We start from the raw sequence: 9,035 nt of genomic DNA on the forward strand, positions 1-9,035 counted from the left end.
TAAATGTGGCGAAAGCTGCAGTTCAGTTGCATTTTAAAATGCAAAGTATAGATGTGGCATAAATGCCGTTAAAGGCAATGGTCGATACAAACAGTCAAACTGAAGCAGATTTGCCCAATGTGTTGTGAATGGAAATGAAGAAACATGACTTTGAGATGAAACGGTTTCGACTTGAGTGGTTAAAATAGGAGGCAGTCTGGAAGAAAAGGAGAATTTTGGGAATCAGTCTGTTTGAGCTGTCACACACACACACACACCAAATAGTGGCCTCAGCAAACATCAATCAGTGAACTGCTGCATAAACTGTTTTTGGCCAAAAAACTGAAAAACTACTCCAGCGATCGAACCCAGCTGAAGATTCATGTCACTGTGTATCCATTGCTTATGAGATACAACAGTATGACTCCTACTAAAAAATAAAGCTGCTCCAAAGCACTCCATTTCTACAGTCAGTTAATAGAATTTACTTGTCTTAATGCAGCATGGTTGGGCCACCATGGTTAGCACTGTGGCCTCACAGCAAGAAGGTTCTGGGTTCGAATCCAGGTCATTCCGGGCCTTTCTGTGTGGAGTTTGTATGCTCTCCCCATGTTTGCGTGGGTTTCCTCTGGGTGCTCGGGTTTCCCCCACCATCAAAAACCATGTACTAGGTTCTCCAGTCAGTGCCCTTGATCAAGGCACTGGCTCAGATCTGGAGTTGGTCCCCGGGCGCTGTGATTGGCTGCCCACTGCTCCCTTGAGGGATGGGTTAAATGCAGAGAATGACTCTTGCTACATGTATGTGTATGTGACAATAAAGTACCTTTACCTTTTACAGTAGCAATTCATATTTTAAGGTAGGTTAAGGAGTTCAAGGCTAACCAAGCAGCAACCCCCCAGGCCTGAGAAGTGATTGTCTGATGTCTTTCACCTGTTTCCCAGCCCTTGTGTCACCTGCCCCTTGTTAACCCTCGTTTACTTCTGTATTTAGTCTCTGGGCGTTTCTCAATCTGTGTGACTTGTGTTCTTGTGTCCCTGTGAGATGTCATCTCGTGTTGCCAAAGTACTGTCCCAATACACAAGTTTGCATTTCACCAAGAACAGTTAAGATTCACGGAAATGTTCTTGACATGCCCATTTTACCGAGGATGCATTGGTTGGTAACTTGTATGAACTTCGCAGCACCTGTATCCCAACATTCATTTCGGCATTCAATGATGGTCGGATTTCCAGTACATAGACAGCCCAAAAACGATTTTCGCCATCTTATTCATCACTAAATTCACTTCTGAGAACATTTTAGGCGAGAAATGAACGGTTTAGATTTCGAATATTGATCAGTCTTGCGTAAATCTTTGCCGAATTGACAATTTTCTCCAAAGTTTGCGGAGCTCCATAAAGTGACCCGGCCGCCAGCTTGCGCCTGCCGGGGCCGCTAGCTCAGCGCTCGGACAGTTACACTCGGAGACCCCGCTGTAAGACGAAGGTCTTTTAGACCAGTCTCGTAAATAAGAGGCTTTTATTTCGTGGTTGACGGATCGTTTGTTTAAATATCACAACACATATCCATCATAAGCTTAATGGGAACCTGGTTAACTGTCTTTTTGGAGTTAAACTACCCACACACCCACACCCACACCCACACACACACACACACACACACACACACACACACATACGTTTCTTTTCGGGAGACTTGTTTGAATTATGCCATAGGCTATAGCCTACATTATATTTTGTATTTAGTTCATATTTTTGGTGAATTTGTTTTCTGATTTATTAGAAGTTGAGTTTCAGTCTGTATGATAAATGAACAGTTGTACATAAAGTGGTAACATGCTATGACATGTTATGTAGACTAAAGGGGAGACACCAACCTTTATAATTTGAATTTCTAATTTCCATCTCCCTGGGCATATACATTGCACTACAATAATATAGAAATGATAATTCCACATAACACTAATATGAACACATAGGACACACCAGTGCATATGCCTATTTATTTTTTAATTTAAACTGACTTAAACTTATACACTTATAATAGTAGGGATCGCGTTCCACTCTTTTGAATAAGTAAGGGGTGTTTGAGCTAAACCATAAACAATAAAATTAAAGCTCAATTAGTTTTAGTTTTCAATATCATTGCAATATTTGTAGCATTATGAGGTTTTCTTGTCCGGAGATTGTTTTAATACAAAGTGGTTATATTGTTGTGGTTTTTATTTCTAGGTGGTATTTTGGAGCCTTGCAGGTAGCCTCTGTGCTGGGAGTGTTGAGCAATAACAGGAAGAACGCATCAACTCAAACTGTTCTGTGCTTCTCAACTTGCGAGTTCATTCTTCCAAGAACAACCAGCAAGAGCGTTCTCCCCAAGAACACAAGTCCGTACTTTGCGTTCTTGAGATTGAGAAACACCCTCTGTGTTCCCTTTCTCTGTTGTCAGGTCATTGTTTCTGTTTTTGGACATTATGTGTGTTAGTCTACCCGTGTGTGCCTTGGTATTCCTGTTCCCTGTAATTCCTGTTTTGAAATCCTGCTTGCTTGCTTGCCTGCCTGTTTCTCTCTGGATTCAAGGAAGTTTTGCCACGTGTTGGAATTGTTTGTTGGACTCTGGAGGACGCCATTACCACATGGTCGATGCCACAAACAAGAGACACTGATTCGCTGGGCACGCTCTGGAGAGCGCACTGCACCCACCACTCACCACTGGATCCCCTGGACACGACACCCCCTTGCCCCTTACACTATTCACTGTATATATTTATCTTTATTAAATCACTTAAACTTATTTCCTGTGTCACGTCTGCTTTTGGGTCCAACCTCCAGTGCCGTTCCGTAACACAATGACCTGACCAATCATAGACCCAGCAGAGAGGCATCTCTTCAAGGAGAGGGTGTCACTGTTCGACCAGACTGTGGAGACTCTTAAACTCCAAACCTAATCAGTATGCCCCTATCCTTAAAAGGATTTCAACGCAGCAGCAGTGGTTTGAGGAGAGACCTTGGGTGAGACACTTTGTTCCCAACCTCGATGTTATCAAGGAGAGACTTGATTGTTTCCTTAAAACTAGCCATAATGAATCACCCGCCAGCCTGCCTGTTGTTCGGCCTGCTAGCATCTTGGCTACAGGTTCTTTGTTCTTGACCCGGCCTGCCCCTTTGCATGCTTCTCCAAGTCATGGCGTTTTTCAACCTGGAGGAGAACCAGAGACTTTTATGACATTATTCCAATAGTTTGCTGTGTGCTAGACAGACTGAGGAGGCCAAAGCAGCCAGCCTTCAAGCTGGAAAAGAAAGTCCAGTACATTTACTAGCAGCTCCCCTGAACCACTGTCTGTCGGCTCTACTGCTACCTGTTCAGCGGGCACCCCCGACTACAAGCAGTCATTTTGAGGGTACCCGCCTGGCCATATTCCCTGGGACCCGTGGAGGCCGTAGACGGGGAAAAGGACGGCATGCCTCCTGTCGCCATGCCCCGCTTCAACCTCTCTTCAGCCCAGAGTCCTTGCTGTTCAGCGGTCCCAAGCCCGTGCTGTCCAGCGTCCCTGAGCCCATGCTGTGCACCGGCACCGACCTCGTGCTGTGCAGCGACCCCGAGCCTGTGCTGTGCAGTGACCCCGAGCCTGTGCTGTGCAGCAAGCCAGACCCCGTGCTGTCCAACGTCCCCGAGCCCGTGCTGTGCAGCGACCCCGAGCCCGTGCTGTACAGCGACCCCGAGCCTGTGCTGTGCAGCGAGCCAGAGCCCGTGCTGTGCAGCGACCCCGAGCCCGTGCTGTGCAGCGACCCCGAGCCCGTGCTGTCCAGCGGCCCCAAGCCCGTGCTGTGCAGCGGCCCTGAGCCTCAGCTGATAACCAGTCTTGCAGAGCCTCAGCTGACCAGTTTCCCAGAGACTGTCCGGCGCCTCAGAGACTGTGCCGTTCCCCGGTGTCCCAGAGACTTTGCCGGTGCCCGGCGTACCAGAGACTCTGTTCCAGTTGCCTTGTTGGCGGATCCGGGCCCAGCTGACCCGTCGCCTGGTTCCAGCTCAGCTGCCCCTTCGCCTGCTCGGCCTCCAGAGGGATTCCATCTTTGCCGCCAGAGGGGTTTCGCCTTCGGCACTGGCCTCCAGAGAGTCTTCGCCGTCCTGGCTGGCCTCCAGAGAGTCTTCGCCGTCCTGCCTGGCCTCCAGAGGGGCTTCGCCATGGTGCTCGGCTTACAGAGAGGTTTCGCCTTCGTCACTGGCCTCCTGAGAGTCCTCGACGTCCTGCCTGGCTTCCAGAGAGGCTCCACCTTGGCCGTTCTCCTCGGCCTCCAGAGGGGTTACGTCTTTGCCACTGCCCGCAGCCCTAAGGTTCCCTAGTCCTTTTTCCTCAGTTCCCCAGTCCCTGAGTTCCACTGTCCTCAATTCCCCGATTCCTGAGTTAATTTTTTAAATTATTAATTTTAATCAAAAGCCTAATATTTGCCAGTTTGTGGAAAACAAGATAGGCTAGACCGAGCAACATACATTTGAGCAGATAAGAATATGCCACTGCTGGGGTGGCCTCTGGCTCACCCAGTAAGAGCGGCAGTCCTGCCGTCCTGCCGTCCTGCAGCGGCGCAGGGTTTGAGTCCGACCTGCTGCCCTTTGCTGTGTGTCATCCCCCCTCTCTCTCCCCTTTCATATCTATTCACTTTGAAATAAAGGGAAAAGCCCCCAAAAGAATCTTGAAAAAAAACAAATATGCCAGTGCAGCACTTGAGTGATGATCCAGGAAAGAGGGATAGAGAAGAAAAGGGGGAGGAAACGATGGAGACAAAGGAGGGACAGGAGGGTGCCAAGCGTCAGCACAACTGTCGAGACAGAAGTGGTGCTGTGGCGTAACTTGTGGTCAGCGAATAGAGGATGAGTCATAGGAGGAGGGGAGTGAAGAGTAGGGGGTGTTATGGAAGAGTTTCCAGAGAAGCCAGAGTTAGACGCTGACAGGAAGTAGTTATTGGCACTCACGTTTAATGACTTGGAGAGAAAGGGGTGGGGTTTACTGTATCAGATTATGCAGTTTAGGCTAATGATCTCAAAGTATGAAGTGTGTAAAGTTTGGGACTGTTCCTTCTAAAATATTTCACTTTGATTGCCTGACGGTCTGATATTCTTTGCATTTAATTCCCCCCACTTGGCATTTTAAGAAGATTACAACAAATGCCATTGACCCATGTCTGGTTTCAGGAAAAATGAATAAGGGATGTGAATTTAAATGGGTCATGGTCCTTCAGACTTTCAATAATGAAACATGTTTGAATTACCTCAATAAGAAAACAGAAGTGTGGCAGTAGTAAAAACAAGCTATCAAAGACACCACTTAGCAAACAGGATGAATTTAGATGAACGAATAAGATGAACTCATCAAATGAGCGTGAGTCATATAATGTGCAAGACAGCAACCAAACGGAACGCAGAAAAAAAAATGAGCTGCTACACAGACAGCTGACGGTCAGGTCCAATTACCAGGAAAAAAACACTCCTTCAGGGAGATCACGCTGTGGGTAAACACTGCTCTTCGACAGGTGTGTGTGTGTGTGTGTGTGTGTGTGTGTGTGTGTGTGTGTGTGTGTGTGTGTGTGTGTGTGTGTGTGTGGGTGTGTGTGTGTGAGAGAGAGACCGTGTGTGTGAGACTGTGTGTGTGTGTGTGTGTGTGTGTGTGTGTGTGTGTGTGTGTGTGTGTGTGTGTGTGTGTGTGAGAGAGAGACCGGTGTGTTGAGACTGTGTGTGTGTGTGTGTGTGTGTGTGTGTGTGTGTGTGTGTGTGTGTGTGTGTGTGTGTGTGTGTGTGTGTGTGTGTGTGTGTGGAGAGGAGACCGTGTGTGTGAGACTGTGTGTGTGTGTGTGTGTGTGTGTGTGTGTGTGTGTGTGTGTGTGTGTGTGTGTGTGTGTGTGTGTGTGTGGCCATCAAGAGAGCAGAAACTGTGGTTTCTTATCTTTGCAATTCTAAATGTATTGCTCATGTTCTTTCTGTCTGGCACCAAACTCTAAGCACAATTTCCTCCAAAATATAAATGTTCTCTGTTAAATCAAGTGATTGTGATTCAGAGCACAGTGCAGGATTGTATTTCTTCAACAGAGAGAGGAACATAGCGCCGCTGAAAACAAAAGGATCTAACCTAGTCTTTATATTTGTTCGCTTTTTGCTCAGGTGAAATATCGAGTATCTCATTGCCTTGTACATGTAGTGCTCAACGTTAAAATGTAATCTGGGTGGTGGTGTGTTTTCCCAAAAAGAGTATTTTGCTCTGCAAAACCATTTACTATGAACATAATTTGACTCATTGCTAGTATTGTTTGGTTAATCGCAAGGCTTGGCACCTTTACTAAATGAATAATTGTTTTATAATTGCAATTTGTACAGCCAAACAGGCTTGTGTACATACATATTTATAATTTGTGTATTTTATATATTATTATGTTCCTTGCTGTGGCATCAACAAAGCGGTATGAAGAAAACCAGCTGCTTTGTCAAATTGTCAAATGTCTCAAGCTTCTTGAAAACCAGGAACTTATAGTGGGTGGAGCTGTGAGGTTTTTAGGATTATTTTTACCATTAGTTTGGTATTTTAAAGCGTAGTCTGACATTTTTCTTGTCAAGTGACTTACATGGGAAGATGCTATACCACTCATGTCTGAGAGAGTGGTATCAATCGTCTCATTTGACTCACAACAAGAAAGCAAATAGATGTATTTCCCCAAAAGACTACTGTATTTTTTTTTTTTCAATTAGGTTGCAAAAAGTGTATATGTTTAATTATGCTGAATACAGATTTGGAGATTTTTCTACACATTTACAAATCTGATTCTGCACACACTGATTGAGATACAGTCGCACAACTCTCCACACACATTTGAAAATAGTTTTGCTACAATAACGGTCCCATATTTAATGAATTCAATTAATTTCCCTCCTAAATGAATTATGTCGACACTTGAAAAATGAGGTTGGTTGACAAAGACATAAGTGTCCTCTACAGTACTTACAGCCCTGATGAGATTCTGGTGTGCAGACATTTATATTATAAGCGTAGATATAATAACTCTATTATATATTTTCTTAGGACAACAAGGATGCTCACCAGGACAGGAAGTTGACACTATCTCCCTGAGGCTCTCTATCCCACCCTACCCCATTAGTGGATAGACATGCTGACCAACCAGTTCAAGTCACTGTTGCAGCAACAGGGAAATGATTGCGTGCCTCCTTCACACCATCTACTGCATACTGCCAGCTGAGTTCGGTGGATCTCCATCCAAGCCTGAGGCACTGCTGCTGGGTGTTGAATCTTGTTTCCTGACTGCTCCATGAGCCTTCATAGCTATATATTCAAATCAAGAGCTCAATGACACGCAAATAAGGCAAATAAAATCAAGCAAAATAACAAGTTATTCTACGGAAAGCCTAGCCTAGAAATCTAGACGCACCCTAGCGGCAGCAAATGTAAATTGCAGCCAGGGTCGTCTAGCAACTCTCCGTTGGCTTGCGAGCTGGAAAAGCCAAACTCTAGCCGGGTCAATCGCATCGTGTATAGAGTCGGTGGGCGGGCTTAAGATAATGACGGCAGAGTTGCAACCGTTCCGCGTGAATTATGGCTGCTGCTGCTAGCGAACAGCGGTCTTTCGAATCGGCATCTGCGACTCTGGAAGACTTGGGAGTTAAGCATATCTTTGAAAAAAGAACAAAGAACAACGTGTTTGGAGTTTTGCCGAACAGATATGCCAAAAGTTTAATCTGTCAACTAGCGTTGCTCTGCCTGGTTGTAGCACTATCCTATTGCGTGCATAGGGAATTTGATGTGAGTCTGGCTTGTCAAGCTACAGCAAGCCTATAAAAGCACCTGTGGCAGTAGCTCAGTCAGTAGGGAGTTGGGATGGGAACCGGAGGGTTGTTGGTTCAAGTCCCCATATGCACCAAAGTATGGTGGCAGACTGGTACCTGGAGAGGTGCCAGTTCACCTCCTGGGCACTGCCAAGGCACCGAACCCCTAACTGCTCGGGGCGCCTTTCCATGGGCAGCTCCCTCACTCTGACATCTCTCCATTAGTGCATGTATAGGTACTGATTATGTGCCTTGCCAGTGTGTAATTCAGTCCTGTGTTTAATAACAACAGAGTGAAAACCTTGTAATTTCCCCTTGTGGGATTAATAAAGTATACATTATTATTAATAATAACAAAAGTGAGTGAGAAGGTGAGTCAAGCTCCAAGCTGTGCCAGACAAAGAGTGGCAGTATTAACAGCAGCTTAAGTATCATCAAAGTGCATCTTTCTCAGCATAGAGTAGCCTTCATTCTCCCCTGACACAATGCTCCTTGAATCACACATGCACGCATGCACACACGCACGCGCGCACACACACACATAATAAATGCACACTTGTGTAAACACAACACATGTCCACACAAATAATCACGTAAATCCCCTGAGTGTTTTCCTTTTATCCTCAGTGCGTTTGTGAGTTATTGTACGTTCAAAACGTATTTACTGAGTGAGTGCCCATCCTGTCACAATGGAGGAGACAGATTGGTGGCACAGGGCCACAATGGAAAACAAATCTCTGCCATTCAAATGTACCACTCCTGTGACACTATCGGCCCTTTTGACGTGATAGGCTCTGTTGAGCAGAATTCAGAAAAGTGATGCGTGGCTGCTGCTTGTACTGTGGAGCTACTGTGGACTCCACTGTAACACTGTGTCTGGAGATGTAGAAAACATTGAACAGATTGAACATCTGGGCTGATTTTAGCACGTCACTGTTACACCTGATCGATTTTGGACTTGCATCATCACACATCTAGGAATCTTTGATATAAGGGGACCGGATTTACACAACGTCCTTTCTTTTATCATCCCGCAAAATCTCAATTTTGTTCTGACATTCTAACCTAATGCGTCTCCAGTGATAGAAAGACACTTAAGAAAATATTCTATAATATAATTTCAGGTACTTGAATTTTCAGTATTTAATTGTATGCTACTTTTTAACCTTAATCTACTGCATCTGAGAGGGAGATTTTGTACTTTGATCTGCTTATAAAATATGATTAATTGCTA

This window comes from Perca fluviatilis, chromosome 15 (assembly GCF_010015445.1).
Source record: "Perca fluviatilis chromosome 15, GENO_Pfluv_1.0, whole genome shotgun sequence".
NCBI lineage: Eukaryota > Metazoa > Chordata > Actinopteri > Perciformes > Percidae > Perca > Perca fluviatilis.